Here is a 21,583-nt window from a genome sequence, read left to right as displayed (position 1 = left end):
TCTGCCCGTGTGGCAGAAGTGGCTAATCCCCTGCTGTTTCTTTTTACATCTGTTACTGCTGAGTGGCGATTATATTTGGCTAACAAAATGACTGAATTTCAAAAAGCTCCAGTGGGAGGCACATGAAGCAATGTTTCTTTTCTCAGAAGAAAGTTTCAACAGAAGCCAAAGTTGAGGATGACTAGCAAGAAGCCATGTAATGTCAAAACTGCCAATGGCCACATTAGTTAGAATGTAGGTTTGGTTATGCAACAAAGTCCAAAATGACAATGGCTTAAAAAAGATAGAAGTTCATTTATTTTACAAGTAATGGCCCAAAGGTGAGCAGACCAGGGCTAAAAGGCTGTACATCATCCAGGACCCACACTCCTTCTACATTGTTGCTCTGTCATTTTTAATTTGTGGTTTCCATTTCATGGTCTAAAATAGATGCTGCAACTCTCACCATCATGTCTCCCTTCTAGTCAGCCATAAAGGGAGAAGGTAAAGTGGAGAGAATGCTACTTTTATTTACTATCATGACACAGAAGTTGTACCAATCATTTCCAATTGGATGTTATAAATCAGAACTTAGTTACATGAACCTACCTAGCTGCAAAGAAATTTGAGCAATGTAGTCTTTTGTTGAATGGCCATCTGACTAGCTAAAAATCAACTAAAGGGAATTTTACTATTAAAGGAAAAAGGGAAGAATGGATTTGAGGAAATAACTGGTAATGCTATGATAACTGCTGGTAAAAGAAGTGAGGCAATAGAAAGAATGTGGAAGAGGTATAAGTACATCCTCCTTTAGCTCTGGCAACCTATCAGTGTAGAAGATACACAGACTAATGATGATTAGCTAAAGTTAAAAAGATATTTGCTGGCTAAACATCATAGAATGGATAAAAAGTTTGGAGAACCAGACACAGAACTAGGCTTAAGATAATGCAGGCACAGACACACGCCTATCCCACTATGGGGTGGTCTGCTTATAGTAGTGTCACTGGTGCCATCACTCCTAGACTCAGATTCTTGATTCTGTTGCCAATATCATCACTAGAAACCAGGTACTGAATGCCAAAGTGGGATGTGAATTTAACTTGTCTCTCCTTCTTTGCATCCTCATGTCACACTTCAAATCTGAGGTTAGGACACCAGATTTGTTGAGCTTAGCACAAGAGTCTGCATCCTAGCTGCCAGGGCTCTGGCAATTAAAGGCAGTATCTGCCCTTCTAGGCATTGGCGATAGGTGGTGAAACTGTCTCCACCAAAGATTGACTTATACAAAGAATGGAAAGGTGTTCATTTCTGAACTGACATGTTTAAAAATGCCAACAATGTGCACTATAATGACCAACTTATTTTTCAAATTGGGCAAAAATAACCTAAGTGTGTGGGTTTAGAGGTAGAGAAAATTGGGTCCTAGTCATTGTTCTATAAAGTTGAGGTATTTATAATGCCCACCTCCTAGGGTTTCGTGGACAGTATATATAGAGTAGATGCTTAATAAATTGAGAAAAAATGGAAATGTTTACATACCAACTTTTAAATATAGTTTGAAGATTGTAAAATACTTTCTTTCTATCAAGGAAATAGTAATATTATTTGGCCATCCATATCATTCACTGATTAACCATTATTTCAGTTCAACTAACCAATAAATATATGCTGATATTCTAAAATTAATTTGGAATGCAAATAGCAAGGTTGACAATTGGACCAATTCGGTGCTCACTCTAAACTTACCCCGATTTATAAACTAGGTGAGGAAAATATTGTACATTACTTTTTATCGTGGATTAAAGAGAGCACACTTATCCCCACAGTTATATAAGTACAAAGAATAACATCTCAAATACATATTCCAATAATTGTTCTCTATAGATATTAAGTGAATGGCTTTTGTTTCCTTCTCTCTGAAGTGCATTCTCCTTCACAGCACTTTTGCTCTGATAAATAAGCATTTAAAACTTGGTGATTTCTACCAACTACTTCAAAGTTTCTCTTCTGAAAAACGTCTTAAGCAGCATTACGAAGAATGGCAAAGGCAGGCTTAAGCACCTCTACAGGCTGCCAAAAACACAGGTTGGATGGTGTTTAGCACCTGAGAAATTCGCTAAGACCATATGGTCTGTCAAAAGTTCAGTGTCCTAGAGAAGAAAACTCCATGCGTTGACAGCATTTGAATAAAAAAATCATTGTAAACAGTGGCTCTAGGGGATTAGTGCGATCATTCAAAAAGTTGCAGGTTCTGCTGTTCAGAGAAATTATAAACTAAACTATAAACTCAGTTGTTTCAACAGGCAACCAAACAAAGGGACAGAACCGTGAAAAGTTCTTTGGGCAAATGAGATCAATGTCCCTTTACTTGACCTTAGTTCTTAGGAGTCTTAAATTTACATATGTGTTATGTCCTTGCATGTAAAGTGTGGAGTCGATGTAGTAAAATAAAAGTAAGCTGATTTTGTTTGTTTGATTTGTTATTGTTTAAAGACCAATCACTATTTAAAATTTCTATATCAGTAAAATTAACACAAAATATGAATGACCTAAATTATGAAACTATTTTAAGTTACCACAGATAGCTTTCTTTAAATGACAATTTGTGCACTGCTACTTGAATAATTGTTTCTGAGTTTTCTGGAACAAAAGAGTAAGCTTTATGAATATTCCTTTTATATATTTCCAAGATTAAATTAGTTGTATTCATTTTCTTTACATTCATTAGGTGAAACTTGCCAAGTGGTATGGGAGATCTATCTACCTACCTACGTGTTTATCTTTCCTTCCAAGTCTGCATGATGTTATTAAAAGACTGGAATCCATATCTGCTTTTGTAATTTCTGAGAATATGAAAATATTGTAATGTCATATACTGGCTAAGTAAATGTAGGGTATTATTGTAATATTTCTCTGCCCTCAAAGAGTAAGCAGAGGAAAAGTGATGAGACATTTGTAAAATGAAAGATGAAAATTGTAAAATGAAAAGAGGCAACATGTATAATTAGTTAAAAGAGGGTAAAAAAAATACTTGATTTGTAATTGTCCCACAGAGGAACCTTAATTTTAGATTTAAAGAAGAAGCTATAGTAGGTGTGTGTGTTGTTAGAGTGCTAGGTGTTCTGTTTCTTTTAGTGACGTGACCAGCATGTTATCTTTGTCCGTATTCTCACCATAAAGCGTAATAGAAGCTTTGCAGAATCCTAAATAATCTTCAAAAGATCCATTATAGGACACTGTTACCTATAAGAAACTCAGCCTCAGACAGTGAGGAGTGAGTATTTTTCAAATTAACCTTCTGTTTTTCAAGTATAAAAATAGTAGCTTCTAATTGTTTAAAAATTGTAAAATACAGAAAATAAAGATGCAAATAAATATATCACAGTACATTTGCCATTCAGAGTTCATCACTATTAACACTTTGGTTCACTTCGTTCCAATCTTTTTTTTTTCTCCACTACACATATAATGATGCAGAGCGCCCATTAGAATGTTTGTGAAGAGATTTGGAAGGCATGGGAAATTGCTTGGAAAAAAAATAGACAATTTAGAACTGTATGAACAAGTTGTTCCCCAGTGTTTTTAATGTTTAGTGTCTAATATTTAGCAGCAATTCTTTATTTACACACAATCAGCAGGGTCCTTTTTATTAGGCATTCCCATTTTTACAGAACAAATTACCTAAGGTAGCTGTTGAGTTCCTATATTGCCATCTGCTCTGGTGGTAGGACTGTACAGTCATCATAGGCTGGGGCACCTATCACTTTGGGGAGTCAAAGCCACAACTCATGACCCAAAAGTAGGACAGAATAAGTATTAAAATGTGGTATTGATTATTTGTGGAATAGTAGCTCACAAAAGTGAATATTCATTGTGGACCCAAATATTTGAGAGAAAGCTTTATGGTTGAAGCAGAGACTGAGCTGGGCCTAGAAGAAAGGGCAGATTTGGCAAAAGCAAAGAAAAGACTACAGACAATTTTACTGGACAGATGGGCAAGTCAGGGCATGTTAGATTATGGAGACTCAATTCCCAAAGGCATTTGGATTTAGTGTTGTAACTGTGGGATGTAAAATAGGTTTCAACTTGCATGTCAGCTCTGTTTGACTGGTAGTGGCTGTAAGGTGGGGACCGTACTGAGAAAATTCTAAGCATCGTCAAGGGCTGAAGGCCCAAGATGTTGTGATTAGTGATGTCTGCCATGGGCATGGGAGGGGCAGGTTTGGCACGAGTACTACAAACTTGTCTGTGATCCAGTGGGCAACAAAACTGGATTTTTTTTAGAGCCAAGTCACCTTTAAATATGATTTAAAAATGTACATTTAGCAAACATTTTGTTCCCATAGTATTTCAAATGTAGAAAATGAAGATATGAACAATAGTGATCAAGACCAATACTGTTGAACATGATACAATGAAGATCAAAATACACCTTATGTTTCTTTAGTCGATATAGGAAATTAATTTGAAACAAACATTTTTTTCGGGGGAAATAGTTTAGTCAGTATTTCTAAAATAACACAATCTCATTTAATTCATCATGTATGAGGAAAGATATTTTTTCCAAACTTTATTAACACAAGATATTTTTGTCTCTATATCAAAATATTAAGTACTATTTTAGCTTCTTTAATTGGTAGAGAGATCAGTCGGGAACAGATGTTATTTATTTTCCCAAATAACTAATTTATTTATTGTAATTTTTAATGGTTCATTGGTAGTATATAGAAACTTGATTGATTTTTGTATGTTGAATTTGAATCCTGTGTCCTTGCTAAGTTCAACTTATTAATTATAGTAGCTTCTTTTTTGATGGATTCTTTGGGGTTTTGTACATAGATAATCATGTTTTCTACAAATAGAAACAGTTTGATTTCTCCTTTTCTGATCTGTATTCCTTTTCTATCTTTTCCTCGCGTATCGCACTGCCTGGGACCTCCAGAATGATGGTTGAATAGGAGTGTTGGAAGTGGACATGCCTGTCTTTTTCTGAATTTTAGGAAAAAAAAAATCCAGTCTTTCACTATTAAGTATGATGTCAGTTGCATCTCTGTTCATTTTGTGTTTAATAATTTCGTCGATCACTGAGGATTGTTGTAACCTTTAACTATAAATGTGGATTTGTTATTTCTCCTGGCATTTAAAAAAATTACCAAATGTAAGATGACAATGACCATTTGTCAGTGTGAATCTATTCAGAATAGAGACCAATAGCCAAAAGATTGGAACATTAATTTCCATGCCTTCTGGGCTCTTCTGTCTCTTGGGAACATATCAGCTGGCATAGAACTTGACATCAAGGCCACCTGAAATAGTTTCTTCTAAAACGACAGGAAAAGAAGCCTATTATCCTACCCTTTCTGTGTGCTGAAAAGTAATGCCCTCAAATGTCAATATATCCAGAGTAATGTAGGGTTTTGTGAGCATTCTCAAAAGAATGACCAAGATCAGTGGCAGACCAGAAATCAAAGCATGATCATCTTTCCCAAAGGGAAGACAGAAATTAAAAATGGGTGTTTTTTTTTAGAATGAAGCTTGTTTTAAGGAAAAAGTTAAAAAAAAAAAGAATGGCAATGTCTTACTATAGATCCTCAGAGAAAGCAGCAAATGTCACTGTTCTGTAAAAAAATATTTGTTTGAGCTTTTTATAGTACTTGTTATTTTCTCACTATAAAAAATGTACTTATTTTGAAAAGTATAAGTATTTCACATTTGTGTATGAGTGAAAAAATAAAATAGCCTGTAACCTCACTATGCATTGATAACCACTGTCAATATATAATTCCAGATTTTTTTCCTCTAGATCTGCATATATATCCACATCTCCTGCTACATCAAGCTCTCTTTAAAGATCATACTGTATATACAGAAGGTGCCCAGAAAAATGTATACATGTTTTAAGAAAGGAAAAAACTGTATTAAAATTGTAATACTAAATATATACGATAACAAAAGATGAATACAAGTCTTGTGTATACGTTTTTTGGGCACTCCCAGTATTTTATTACATTTTCTTCTACATAAGGTGATGCAGTGAAACATTTCTCCATTGCACCAGAGAAGGCTAGTTGAGTTGCAAAGATCTCAGCTCTCCTTCCACAGTGTAGATGTGTTGTTGGGAAGCAGTTACCTGGCTGGGGACTGCATTTCTTAGACCTTTTGTAGTGATGTGGGGCCATGTCACTGGCTTTGGTAAAATGGAATAGGAATTGAAGTGATATGCCACATCTGGGCCGAGGAAGTTCAGTGTCTGCCTGCCTTTCCTATTCTTTCATTCACATCCAGGATGCACTTGGAGGCCACTCTTGCATTACATCCATCGCCATGGGCAAAACATGACCTCGGGATAGCCTGCTGGTCCCAGGAGAAGAATAAATGACACATGGAGCAGAGCCACCTCAGCGTCCCCATAATACGAATCAGCATGCTGAAGCACAGCTGCCCCAGATGACTTGCAAACTTGTGATTGAGAAATAAATGATTGTTGTTTTTTTGCATTTAGTGTGCTTCCCAGAAGCTGATGTGTATGGAGTACACATAATTGAGTCTAGAAAGAGAGATGTGTCTCAGAGAGAACGGGGAATATGGTTTTTGACAAATGGCCTTGATTGGAATCAAATACATGGAAATCCCCCAACGTCTTTGAGAAAATTGTATTGGCAAACAGACCCAGCCTGAACTAAAAGGGGCCGAGATTACATGATATATGAAAACGACCTCTTAACATTCCACAGGCAGGAAGCAGGCTGAAAAAGCTACTCAGGATTCAAGAATGGTGTGTTTTCCGATGTCCTTTTCAGAGAGTCAAGGAAGAGAATGTAAAAGGAAGGATCTCCACCTCACCCACACAGGGCCTTGTTAATGGCTCTGGAGAATAACGGGCTAGGAAGAGACTTCCAGGGATCAGAACTTGGGCAAATCAAGGAACATATTCTCCCCTCAGAAGAGCATGGCAACACATTTACAGTGGGCTTTCAGAATTGCTATGGACCATCGATTGCCATGTGCCTCTTATTCTTCTCTTTTGTTCAAATGGGAGTGTTTATTGTGGTTATCCTGTCCTGGTTTCGTTACTGTGTTTTGGATGAGATAAAGGTAATGTGTCCATTTAGATCATGGATCTCTAAACCAAAAGGAGGCACATCTAGACTTGAAGTAGATCATGAGATCCTGGACTTTGAGGCTGATGTTATCAGTGGGGGAGATTTGGGGGAGGACTTGAGATGAGGGTGAGTATTTTGAGTAAGAAAGGAATACGAATATTTATAAACAACAGGACTAGAATAGATTAGATTATGGTTTAGAAACATTCACTTTCCTCCCTCACCTCCACCTTTCCACATGAGAATGTACTTCTCTGCACTTTAACCTTGGACTTGGCCAAATACTTGTTTTGGCAAATGGTATGTTGGCATTTATGATACAAGCAAATGCTTAAAATATGCTTGCGTTGTGGCTCTTGCCTTTTTTGTGTTTCTGCCATCATCATGAAAAGGACAAGCCCCTGATAATCCACTGGTCTCAGGAGAAGGATAAGAGACAGGTGGAGGAGAACGACTCCAGTGACTGCCACCTAAAACAAAGCTATCACAGGTCACCAACAAAGCTGAGCAACAAATAAATGCTCATTTTATATTTTCTGATAGTTTGAGGTTGTTTTGTGAGGCATCTGTATGGATTTGTTTTTCACCCTCTTCAAACTTTTGCTGAAATGTCAACTTCTTTTAGTTGATGACTCACCCTTTTAAAAATGACAACCCTCACTCCAGTCCAATACATCTTATCTCTTTCCCTCTGTACTCTTCTCCATAGTAAATGCCATCTTCTAATATGCCATATAATTTACTCATGTTGCGGGGTTTATCATCTGTCATTCCCAAATAGAATATAAGCTCCATTATGTAGATATTTTTGACTATTTTCTTTACTGCTGTATCCTCAGCATCCAGAACATTGCCTGGCACATAGTAGGTACTCAATAATTTTGGTTAAATGAATGAATGAATTTATACATAGGAAAATATCAAAAAGAAGTGCAGAAATGTTAATAGTGGTTATTGCCAGTTTCTGTGAATATGGTGATTTTCATTTTCTTCATATTTTCTGTATTTTCCAAATTATCCACAAGAAATACATGTGACATGGTTAATGAGAACAGAAACAAGTTTTCAAAACTGATTTGATCAGATAGAAATTTCAGGGTTTTTCCTGCTTTTTAAAATGTTACCGAGATTGTCCATTGATTAGTATGCATAACTTTTGTCCTAGAGTATATTGTGACATAAGGATCTGTGGGCAGAAGACAACTCAAAACAGAAGGCAAGTGGGCCAAACAGAGAAAGTTGAGAAGCTGAGAGAGTTGAAGATTGAGACTGGATAAGAGAATCACATCCCAGAAATGCATTCCATAAATCTCTGTATGAATCTGGGCAATCTTCATTTTTTTCAGTCTACTTTCTCTCATGCTAGCATGTTGCCAAGTGGTCCTGTTTCTAATTATTCTAGAATTTTAAGGCAAGTTCAAGTGATACCTCTTTTTAGACATTTTAATGAATTATGTTATTGCACCTATGCATTTATGATAAAAGTACATTAAGGAATCTAGTAAATAATCCCGATTAAGAAATGCCACTGTTCTATTCTGTTTGGTACCCGTCAATGTACTGATATAATCGTAGTAGTAACAATATTAGTAGGATGGTCTGGTATTTGTCAGATTATTAAGCTCCATTTAGAAGAGCTGGAGTAATTGCCTGAAGTTTATTCTCCTAGGTCTATAGCTTCAAGCCTGAGATGACCATGTGAGAGGAAGACACTGGCCATGCTGGGTGAGAGCTGTTTTCTCCAGACACCTACCTCCTGTTTTCCACCCCATCCTCAGCAGAGTTGGAAGTCTGGAGAAGCTGAGCAGTAAATTCTGAGAGCCAGTGCCAGGTAAATTTTTCTAACAAGAAAGTGACCTATCTTGCTTAATATAAGTTTCCTGTGATGCACATGGTGTACCAGGCATATGGATGAAAGTAATGTAGCATAGGGGTTAAGAACATGGGGGTTCGGAGACAGATGGAATTGGATTTGAATTTCAGCTCTACCACTTACTAGCCGTATTTGCTTGTCAAGTAAGTAAGTATTTTGAACCTCACTTTTATCATCTGTAAATGGGAAAAACAAGGATTAAAGGAGATGTCATTTGTAAAGTGCTCAGTATTGTATAAAATCACTATCAAGCATTGAACAAATTAGAGCTGCTACAATCCTATTGCTACTTCTACTACTACTATAATTTTCTGAACTAATACCTGGAGTTTGCCAGTAGGCAGGATGGCAAGTTTGTCTTCCGGAAAATGAAGAGAGGGGAAACTCGTGAAAAATAATATGTCTAAATTCCCAGCTTTGCACTAAGTGATGGTGGTTGATTGCATTTTCATTTTGAAATTTAACAGCAAAGCATTACTGTGTAACTACCATAGTGTCATTAAACTTGGGTCGTCTTGACCTTGAATGATGCTACACTAGTCAAGCTGTTCTTTGAGTGTCCTAGAAATCAATACACGTGCTGAATCCCAGCCATGGTGATCAAATCTATGTATTTTATTTTTTCATGAAAAAAAGAAGAAAAAAAAAGAACCTAGAGCATCACCAGGGTGGAGGATTGCATAAATTTCTCCTGATATGCATGTAAAACATAAAATTCAGTGGATGGACAACAAAGAGTTATGAAACACCACCATAGACCATGAAAAACAATATCGGGGGAGATGCTTATACATTCGTACAATAAATTTGCTTCTCATCAAGGTTTCCTCTGATTAAAAGTATGGTGATGAGTACTGTAAACATTTATGTGCTATTAAGGAATCAGCCATTCCTCCCTCCACAGTGGACCTTTGCTGCCCTACTGCTCTTTTTTTGTTTTTGAATCTAGTCTCATTACATTAATAACTCAAGACCTTCTCAGGCATGTTAAAAATAGATTTTCAGAGAATTGAATGCAGCGTTTCCTTCCCACTCCTTTTCTCGACTGTAATATAATGGCACTCCAAAGAAACAGTCCACGGAAACCAGGATTTTCTCAGCAGCTTGTGTGGGAAGTGCAGACTATTGTGAGCAAGTGTTACGGCCCACTGCTTGACAGGAAGTCATCCTGGACAAGTTAACCGAACAAACACCTTCCATTGTCTACAGAGCTTGAAAATCCAGTGAAATCTCCTTAATTCTATCACCAAGCCAACTTGGTGACCGTTAATACATTTAACCCTTTTGATTCCAGAGTCTCAGGTGTTTTCAAGGCTTTTTCCTTCAGTGTTTCTTAACCTTTTCAGATTCTTGGACTCCTCTGAGAATTCAGTGGGACTGAACAATGAACTCATGTGTTCCTTTTTTAGGGGATCCTTGTTTCTTCCCCCAATCCATCCCCCATGTCAAATTGTTCTGTAGACATTCTGAATAATTAATGGTCAAGGGAAAAACTAAAGAAGAGAATGTGAGTCTCCCTTCTTTCATGCCACTCCATTCCATATTTCTCATCTCTTTCTTTGCAAGTTTTCAAAAACAAAAAGGGCTGAGTTTCTTACAGCAATTTTTAAGTTAAATTTATTGGGGTGACATAGGTTAATAAAATTATATAGATTTCAAGTGTGCAATTCTATAATATATCATCTACATATTGCATTATGTGTTGACCACCTGAAGTCTACTCTCCTTCTGTCACCATATATTTGACCCCCTTTTCCCTCTACCTCCCTCGCTGCCCCCTTTCCCTCTGGTAAGCACTAAACTGTTGTCTGTGCCTTTGAGTTTTTGCTTATTTGTTTGTTGCTTTCGGTTTTGTGTCCCATATGTGAGTGAAGTAATATGGTTCTCGACTTTTTTGGTCTGATTTAGCATGATAATCTCAAGATCCATCCATGTTGTTGCAAATGGACGTATTTCATTTTTTCTTATGGCTGAGAAATATTCCATTGTATATATGTACCACTTCTTATTTATCCAACCATCTGTCAAAGGACACTTTGGTTGTTTCTGTGTGTTGGCCACCATGAGTAATGCTGCAGTGAATATAGAAGTACATATATCTTTGCCAATAAATGTTTTTAGATTTTTTTGGGTAGATACCCAGGGGAGGGATTGCTGGGTCATCTGGTAATTCTAGTCTTAATTTTTTGAGGAACCTCCATACTGTTTTCCATAGTGGCTGTACCAATTTACATTTCCACCAGCAGTGTATGAGGGTTCCTTTTTCCCCACAATCTCTCCAACACCTGTTATTACTTGTCGTGTTGAGACTAGCCACTCTAACAGGTGTGAAGTGGTATCTTATTGTGGTTTTGGTTTGCATTTCCCTCTTAGCTAGTGAAGTTGAACATCTTTTCATATATCTGTTGGCCGTTTGTATGTCTTCTTGGGTAAAGTGTCACGACAGCAATTTTAAAAGCTGTTAATCACTTTCATAGTCTCAGTTATTAAAGTGATAACATATAAACTTAATTTCCCCCCCCTCCTGTAATAAAACGAAACACATTAACATTATAAGTAAGTGTACAGAAGAGTTGAAATAGGAAGGCAGAGAGGGAACAGGCCACGCTTAACTTGGGCATGACTGTTACGACACTGTCTAAATGTTTGAAGGGCATTGTGGAGATATAGCAGCCATAGAATCATCATTCTATCTTGCTTCAGAGGGAAATTGCAAAAGGAGTTCTTTTGTAAATTTTTTTTTTTTTTTTACATGTTTTGGTAAAACCTAAGATCCTAAGAGTTAGCTGGTCAACAATGGAACTGGCTGACTTAGAAGGTAAGGAGTTTGTTGTCACTGGGAATATTCAAGAGAAGGGTACTACATTATTTGTCAGGAAGATTGTAGAAGGCATTTCTGTTTTCTGTGGCTGGCTAACTTTTATCACACCTGTGCACTAAAAATTCTACAAGTGTCCAAAAAATGTAGTTGGTCCACGGGAAGAAAACTTTTGAGATATCTTTTCTTTCATTTTCTTTTTCCCTATGCCTATGCCCAAAAGAGTGGTTTCGATTAGTGTGGAGATGGAGTTCCAACTCTCTTACATCATTTATTTTCTGTGCGGCCTTAGCTATCTATGATGCTGTTATGCGAGAACGACAACCTCTTTCCCAATATCTCGAAAGTAACAAAATGACCTGTTATCCACTGGGCATTGATTGCTGTCATTAGGAAAGAGTGAAATCACAGTCTGACCTTCAAGGAAAGAGTACATCAGATTTAACTGTTTATCGAGAAATTTCTTTTCTCAAGCATTTTCATTACTACTATTTGAGAGTTTATATAAAATATTATTGTTGTTTTCATCTAAGACCATATCATCTGTTGTTATCTGTGTTGAGTATGTAGGCTGTGAACTGTCAGGTTGAGAAAATATGATGGCATTTGGCACCCAGGATTGTTTTCCAAATGGATTCCTCATGACAGAGGCTCTACACACTCTGGAATCCCTGACCCTGAACAACAGAAATTTATTTTCTCACAGTTCTGGAGGCTGGAAGTCTGAGCTCAGGGTGCCAGCTTGGTCAGTTTCTGATGAGAGTGCTCTTCCTGGCTTGCAGATGCCACCTTCTCGTGTCCTCACATGACCTTTCCTTGGGGTGTGAGTGTGTGTGTGTGTGTGTGGTGTAGGGAGGGAGGGAGGACAGGAGGAAGGGAGAGAGAGATAATTAAATCAATAAGCATTTTTAACTGAATAATCACTAAGTAGCCAGGTATGATGAAAGACACATCTTTTCCCTACAACAAACAAACAAAAACCAGAAAGACATGGACTTTGCCCTCAGGGGTGTGGAATTTATTTGGGGAGATAAGACCTAATAAGTGTACAGATGAAAAGTGTATTAAAAAGAAAAGCCCATGTGTATTAAGCATTGAGTCCTTGGATTAGGTAAGAGGTACAATTAATGTTCAGGGGATTGTTGTGCGGTGAGAAGATCAGGGAAGATTCTGATCTTAGAGGATACAGGATGAAGGATGAGCTGGGCAGTGATGGAAGTTTAGGAATTGAGATCAGAAAGACTTCCTAGAAGAGGTGATGGATAACAGTTAGGGATAAGCAGTTAGGGAAAAGAGAATGGGGGGAGGGAATAGGTATGTCAAGCTGAGAGGCACAGTGGCAAGAAGGAGCCCACAGTGCGTGGAGGAAACCTTGGGTTACTGTAGCCGGAGGTGGAGGCCTAGGCACCGAGTGGAAAGAGAAAAGGTGGAGTAGTTGGTCAGAGGTCATATCACTAGGGCTCAGTGGGCCATGTTTTCACCTGCAGATCACAGGTTTTCAAACCACAGGATGTTTTCTTCCAAGGAAAACCTTATGTGGAGGCTTAACGTATATACCAGAGGGGGACAAAGCTACTGTAGTTAGGGCCAGGGTGGGGCCAGAGCCCTGCCTCCTCAGTATTGCCTCTATCTGTTGTCTCCCGACAGCTGCACTTGCAGTTCAGACTGGCGTTCCCTGTCACATGGATTACAGCAACAACCTCCTCTTCCAGTCTTGTCCCTTCTCTCGTCTACCCTCTGCATGACACCAGAGAGCTTTCTGAAAGGCATGTCTGAGTTTGCCATTCTCCTGTTTAAATCCCTGCAGTTGTTCCCAGCTGCCCACAGGAATACACCTGAACTCCCCAGGCCCACCAACTGCTTCACTTTCCATTCTTGCCAAGTTCTTCCCATCACACTTGCACTCAGGTTTATGTCCTAGCTACACTAAAAACTTGCAATTTTGTCTTGCCCAGCTCATGGTTATATTGCTGCCACTGCCTGGAATGGCCTCCATAACTCCCCGCGCAGCCCCACCCCACCCCCACTTTAGGCCCCAGCTCAAAGTTTACCCTCCCCACAAGGACTTTCCTAATGTTCTTTGCCCTCAAGTGGATCTGGCCATACTCTTCTTTATATCTACCTGTACTCCTAGGTATAAATCCTATTATTGTACCTGTGTGTGGGGACAGATACAAGAGACAATATGAAATTTGAACCAATAGGATTTACTCAGAACAGATATGGGTGAACCAAAGATTTGGAGAAGTCTAGGATGACTCCCAGGTTTGTATCAGGATGGGCATATACTATCACAGAGAGTATAGGTACAGCGTGGTTTGGAGAGGGACAGAGGCGTTCCACTTTGGTGAAGTTAAGTTTTTGTTGCCTATGGAGATCCAGGTTGACATGAGCAGTGGGCTGTTAAATATATGAGCCTGGAGGGCAGGAAATATCTGGAGGCACACATTTGGGAATCAATAGGTAAATAGTTGGAAAATCCTTAGGAATGAATAAGGTTATTCAAGGTCAGACTACAGTGGGAGAGGGAAAGAGGTGATAAGGAAAAAGTGGGGTGGGAATAGATGTCCCATATCATACTGCTTCCATTTTCCCCATGATTTTGGTCCTTGGGACCACAAAGATGATCTTACAACTTGATATAAGCTCTATAAACAGAAAAGCTGTGTTTGTGGAATCTCCACACTGCCTTCCATAGCAGCTGCACCAGTCTGCATTCCCACCAACAGTGTATGAGGGTTCCTTTTTCTCCACAGCCTCTCCAACACTTGTTATTATTTGCCTTGTTGATGATAGCCATTCTGACTGGGGTGAGGTGATAGCTCATTGTGGTTTTTATTTGCATTTCTCTGATGATTAGTGATGTTAAACGTCTTTTCATATGTCTATTGGCCATTTGTATGTCCTCTTTGGAGAAATGTCTACTCAGTTCCTCTGCCTGTTTTTTAAATGGATTGTTTGTCTTTTTGTTGTCGAGTTGTATGAGTTTCTTATGTATTTTGGGTATTAGCCCCTTATTGGAACACACAATGTGATATAAAGATGATGTATTACAGAATTGTGCACTTGAAACCTATGTAACTTTACTAACCATTGTCACCCTGATAAACTTTAATTAAAGAAAAAACAAAATGCTGTGTTTGTTATTCAGGGCCTCAGGCTACTCCAAGGTCAATGAAATGATGGATCTTATAACCTACCAGCTGACCTCTCCTGATAACTGCAATCAGGGCAGTCTCTCTAACGTCATCATATGTGATTACATACAATACCAGTACAGTTATGATTCAATATTTAGACAAAGAAAAATTAGCAAATTTATAACAGGACTTTGAGTTTTGGGGTATTTCTGGTAATTAAAACATGATTCTTTAAATAATTTAGGAATGACTATAAGAATATCTCTAAATGTTGTTCTTAGATATTGCAAGAGATTCCCACCAGAAATGGTTTTTCCTGATTAATATATCACAAACACATAATACATTTTACAGCAAGAGAAAAGTAAGTATGGACATATTATTGAAACAATTCTGTTTTCTTAACCAAGGAGAAAGAAATATCTTCTTGGTCACAGGAAGAGAGAGAATAGTAAATGCATGATTATAATGTATAGAAAAAGTGACTTCATCTTGTGATAAATGAAGGTGAATAGAAAATTCCCTTGAGTCAAGTGTGTGGTAAATTCAATCATGGAAGCCGTCTACAACGGCCCACATGTGACTCCGTGCAGGCATTTCTTAGTGTTCACATTTTTCATGTCCCCTCAGACTTATTCAGACACTGCAGAGGACTCACCAGCACAGGAGGGCCTTTTAGCTTTCTGGAGTACTATGTTTCACTTAGAATTGATCAGTAGAAACGGTACCCTTTTCCACATCTAGGAAGTGAAAGCTGGTCTCTGTTGTCCAGGGCACTGGGCAGGAGCCTACTTTCCTACAGTGGTTCTGTGAGCAGGCAGGAGAGAGGGAGAGAGGAAAGCTGCCTCTCACAGCAGTTAAATCAATCTTGGAAAATCGGGTAACATGTCTCAACCAGGCTACTCTTATCTCTATGTGGTCAATTAGAGGAAGATCTCCTGAGGAAAGAAAAGAAATAAAAAGAATGATGTCATTTCTTGTATAGCCTTTTTGGCATGTTTCATATGAATATTTATGATGACATATGGGACGTATATGCATTATCAGATCTGGGCTTAAATGTAGAGGCACCTTTGTAAAGAAAGCACATAGTTCAATATGTACTATGTATTGTCTTAAGGAGTTATGAAATATAAATTTGGGACATAAGCATATGTCAAATTGTTTTCAAATGTTTATTTTCTGCTATATACCCATAATTGTCTAATTTTGGCAGTAACATTTTTGTGCTAAAGTGAAATAATGCTTTCTATTCAAGTGAAAAAAATATGTGCAATAGCTTTCAGTTACTTTTATAATAAGAAATATGTATTTAGCATTAGGTGATATAATTTTTTAAAATAGTTTTCTTATTTTTGTAACTAGAACTATATAAAAACAAAAGGCTTATGCTTTTACCTTCATTGAACTATCTGTTTACTTGTTTATTTTTATAAAAATGAAGATCTTTCCATGTCACATTTTCAGATGTCTTGGGGGAAGAGGTTTTATAAAGTATTTTAAAGCATTCATAAATATGTAGCAAGTCCTATTTTACATATTTTAAAAATACCTATTTCACTGATGAAGAAATTAAATAGGAGAAATGTAAATGACATTTCAAGGTCAAAGTAAACGTAGGAAGAAAATTGGGACATACTTTTCAGTTCTCTCCAGCCCCATGACTCTCCTATTCTTGGCCTATGTATGAGCTCCACGTGGATGTCTAATATCTCTACATATTAATATGTTACAAGTAGAACCCACCATTTTTTTCTCCCAGACCTATTCCTTCACTACTTTTCTTCATCTTAGACTGTGGTATCACATCCATCCAATTGTTTAGGTCAAAGCCTTGGGTTCATCTTTAAGTCTCCTTCCTTCCTTCCTTCATCCTTAAGCAAATTATGTTGGTTCATCTCTCTCTCTCCATATATATATATATATATATATATATATATATATATATATATATATATATTCTATACATAATATATTATATATATACATAATATATATAATATATTATATTATATTATTTGTATATTATAATATAATATATTATATATTACATATATAATACACTATATATAGTATGTGTATATATACACATACACACATTATATATATGAAACTTTTTACTGTTCCGTAACATCCAACCTAGTGCTAGGCACCAATACCTATCGATGAGATCACTGCAGTACCCTCCAAATTGTCAAGTGTGTAGTAAGTTAAATCATTGAAGCTATCTCAATGTTATTTTTTCTCTTCTACAATCTATTTTCTACTCAGTGGCCACGTGATATTTATTGAAACAAACGAACTCACAACCAATCACTGACCTAAAAACCTCTGCATTTAAAAGAAAATGCAAAGTCCTTAACTTGGCCTATACACCTGCATGATTTGTCCTCTGCTCTTCCTCTCTGCCCTGTCTCCACCCGTTCCCTCGCTAGTACAAGAACTTTGAGTAGCTCATCACTGTTCACAGCGGAGTGGCCAGTACCAGTGTAGGCACTCATTACATTTGTCAAAAGCATGAACAAGTATTTCATATGTTTTTCTGAGCCTAAAGGTTCTCCTTTGGTTCTGGTGATAAGCAGAGCTTAAACTAAATCCTGAGGTGAGTGTTCCTGTGAGATTTGGGGACCAATAATCAATGACTGAAAACTTAGGGCAGTTAGGGCCTTTGCAACCTGCACTGTGGCCCTTCCTTGAGGTCTCCTGGAGGCTTAGCTACATCTGGGCTCTGAGGTCAATCCTGAGTTAAGAAAGGAGTGATTCATGGGCCTGTCTTTTATCAGCAGGTGACTCAACCTGATGGTGCCTTAATACCCACCCAACTCTGACCATGTGAATTTCTGCCTTATTTCTGTGTCCGAATTCTTATCTTGATTCTTGTCTTCGTAACTGAATTTCTGCCTATTTCCTTCTGCCTCATCGACTGCTCAGTAATCCCCTTCCTGTCCTGTCCACTTCCTGTGCTCTTAAGTCCACTTCAGGTGACCTATAGCCAACATACTGTATTGGACATTACCATAGTTCTCTTCTAAAACTGATTGAGCCTTCTAATTGAGACCTCACAGTACCACAGCCATCTATAAGAGGATGAATGAACAGCCATAATGTTGGAACTAAGCCTTTAGAAAACAACAAGCTATTTATGCATAAGTCTTGTGAAATCTCTTACAAGTAATTGAAAAACAATTACAACAAAGTCCACATGGTGTTTCACATTTGCATAGTCCCCCAATATTTCTAGATCCTTTACAAAAGAAAAACTAAAGTGGGGAAATAATTGAGAGTAGCTTTTAAGGTTCTGAAAGGCCAGTTCTTGTTACTGGCCAAGATGGCAATGCTAACAGTAATGTTCTTGGAAGTTGCTCCATCAAGGAAAAGAGAGTCTGGAGCATAGTGGGAGCCCAGTAAATGAAAGGAATCAATGAATGAATGAGTGAATGATTGATTGATTGATTGACAGACTTAGTACTAGCCCTGAAGATCTCTCTAAGTGGACGGAGGATGGAGACTGACAGAAGAATATACTTTTTGTGGATTAACTAGGCTCTGGCTTTGCCATGGATCATGACACAAAGATATGAAAATAGCTACTCAGATATAGTTATTTCTTAAAACAGCATATTCAATTAAAAGGACTAAAAAATTTTAAGTGAGGTCTTTCTCCACTCCAGACTGAGTTGATGGAAATGTTCCAGATTTTTTCCTTTTTTCAAGTAAGGCCTGGCCCGATTGTCTGTGTGGTTTAGGGAGAAGTATCGGCAGGATCTTTTCTGATGAAGGTGGAACTCTGACAGCAACAATCTCAAAAGGAATCTGGGTGTAGTTCATAAAACCACCTCTGTCTGGTACTTATGGCTGGTCATTTTATGACATCTTTTGAATGTCAGTGTTTTTAAAATATGTGATTTTAAAGATGACTGCATCACTCTTTATTTTTTAATTAAAGTTTATTGGGGTGACAATTATTAGTAAAGTTACATAGATTTCAGGTATACAATTCTGTATTACATCATCTATAAATCCCATTGTGTGTTCACCACCCAGAGTCAGTTCTCCTTCCATCACTATATATTTGATCCCCTTTACCCTCATCTACCATCTCCTTCCCCGCTTACCCGCTTACCCTTACGGTAACCATGAAACTATTGTCTGTGTCTATGAGTTTTTGTTTCTCATTTGTTTGTCTTGTTATTTTGTTGTTTTTGGTTCATATACCACATATCAGTGAAATCATATGGTTCTCTGCTTTTTCTGTCTGACTTATTTCGCTCAGCATTACACTCTCAAGATCCATCCATGTTGTGCATCACTCTTAAGTGTGAGTTTATCTAGAATCCATTTGAAGTCACAATTTTTGATCTTTAGGATTACAACATAAATCAGATGGAGTTGAGAAGGATCTTAGGCAGTGATTCATAATTTATCAAATAGAGATCTTGATTGTCTCTATCAGAGAACCCAAGTCCTACCATGATAGAATACATCCCATTTTTTTCCCTAAAGGGTACTTATTATATGTTTAGAAGCATTCTACTATTGGAGATATAATTTATGCCTTTTATAGGAAATAAACATTCCAGTTACTTGTTGGGAATTATTGTTAAACTTTAATATACAAACCAAAACAGTAATTACATTTGTGCTTTAAAATAGAAATAATACGTTTGAGTATACAATTGAATGCTATGGTGACTTTGCAAACACAAAGACAATAAATTACAGTGCTAAAATTAGGGATATATTTTATTGTTATAGTATAAATATGAAAAAAAAACACAAATTCAGATGAGAGCAAATTTTATGAAAATTCTTCACTCCATCTAGTAGACTTCACATTGCATAATTGATGACTTACCATCAGCTGAGAACCATGGGTCTAAGAATTAAGTCAGTGTTGTGGGTTGAATTGTGTCTCTCTAAATGATGTTGAAGTCCTAGCCCCCGGTACCTGTAAATGTGACCTTATTTGGAAATACGGTCATTATAGATAATCAAATTAATATGAGGTCATCAGGGTGGGCCTAATTAATATGATTGGTGTCCTTGAAAAAGCAGGCAATTGGGACACAGGGTCTGATACGCACACAGAAATAATGCCATCTGAAGATAGAGACAGAGATCAGGGTGACACGGCCAAGGAATGCCAAAGATTGACAATAAACCACCAGAAGTAAGAGAGAGGCATGGAACAGATTCTCCTAGCCCTCAGAAGGAAACAACTCTGCTGATATCTTCACCTTGGACATCTAATGTCCAGAACTGTGAGATAATACATTTCTATTGTTTAAACCTCCTGGTTTGTGGTACTTTGTTATGGCAGCCCTAGCAAACTTCCGAAGCTAGTTATCTAGCTCTTTAGATAACAGTCTATCTATCTATCTATCTATCTATCTATCTATCTATCTATCTATCTGTCTATCATGTATCATCTACTATCTATCATTGATTTACAATTGAACAGCAATAGAACTATTTCTTACCCAGGTTTCTACCTGAAAGTTGTGCTGGTTACCTTCTGTTTGCCCCTTCTGGTCCTCTAATTACCCCTTTCCTCCATGCCCTATACTTCAGGAGGTACCTCTCTAAACAAAATCAGTGGTCTCCCTTGCCTTCTGGCTTTCACTTGGGTTCAGCCAATGGGCAGCAGCAGGAAGAGATCCAGAGGCATAGAAGAAAGTGAGGCTGAGGCATTCTTTTCCTTGTTTCTTCCTCTGCCGTCTGTCTCAGTCCCTCTTCTGAAGGTCATGGTCCTTGTCAGATGTCCTCCTCCACACAGTACAGCTCTCTCTGTGACTGCTCCTTCCCCGTTGCCCCTTCAGGCCCAGAGTACTACACTAAACACCATAGGTTTCCCATACGCTGCACACATGATTAAATCCTCCTCAGATTATCCCTCCTTCAGTAAGCCTTTTGTTTCCTGCTGGAAAGCCCAGGACATAAAATATATAAAAATGAAACTGATTGGTTTAATGTAAGGCTTGTGTCCTGGAGTTCAGTTTCCTGAACTATCAATGCGAGTGCCCTTAAAGCTATCTGGTGGTCCCGTGTTCTAGATCTGTTCAGCCTGGAGTTATAAACTCAAGTGCCCAAGAGGGCCGGTCAGGTAATGAGAATGAGTGGTGTGCTTGGTGAGGGGAAAAACACTGGAGACTTGGGAACAAGCGCTTCTCAAGGCGCAGCAGATACCCAGCTCTACTCTTTTTACCACTTGGGAATGTAGTCCCCGTATTGCAAACATTATTTTTTTTCTTTTTTTTAAAAAAGAGAAGCCAGGAATCAAGATTTTTATGTGGATGCTCTTGGTTTCTCAAAATTGGCAGCTAGTTCAAAAAATATTAAAACACAGCAAGCCAAGAAAAATACCTCTGTGGTCTAGATGTGGGACATATGCCACCTATTTGTGACCTCTGTGTCAGCTCTGTCTCTGATTCCTCCTAGATCACCAGAAACTGCCTGGATCATATTACTTCAGACCCTCCAGAGGAATGACAGTATAATAACATATCCAGGTTTTTATTAAATTAAAGGTTGAGATAGAAGAAAATATCTCTATCTTTTGTAAAATCCACTTTTGTAGACATTTTTCACTAGATTGTCGTTCTTTCCTTAAAGATGCATGAAATAGATTCCTCTCAAGAACTTAGCTCCAGGACAAAAAGTCTATATT

The 21,583-nt window shown here is 37.8% G+C and overlaps 1 long non-coding RNA gene across 1 annotated transcript in view; it reads left to right on the top strand.

Annotated features, from left to right (window-relative positions):
• Positions 1-21,583, top strand: part of LOC141568548 (uncharacterized) — a 158,100-nt gene that overhangs the window by 93,801 nt on the left and 42,716 nt on the right. Inside the window, exon 3 of the long non-coding RNA XR_012491692.1 lies at positions 8,755-8,916. This is a non-coding gene — a long non-coding RNA (uncharacterized LOC141568548). The remainder of the gene's footprint in view (positions 1-8,754; positions 8,917-21,583) is intronic.

Source organism: Rhinolophus sinicus, linkage group LG02 (genome assembly GCF_036562045.2).
Source record: "Rhinolophus sinicus isolate RSC01 linkage group LG02, ASM3656204v1, whole genome shotgun sequence".
Lineage (NCBI taxonomy): Eukaryota > Metazoa > Chordata > Mammalia > Chiroptera > Rhinolophidae > Rhinolophus > Rhinolophus sinicus.
This window is presented reverse-complemented; position numbering and strand designations above follow the sequence as displayed.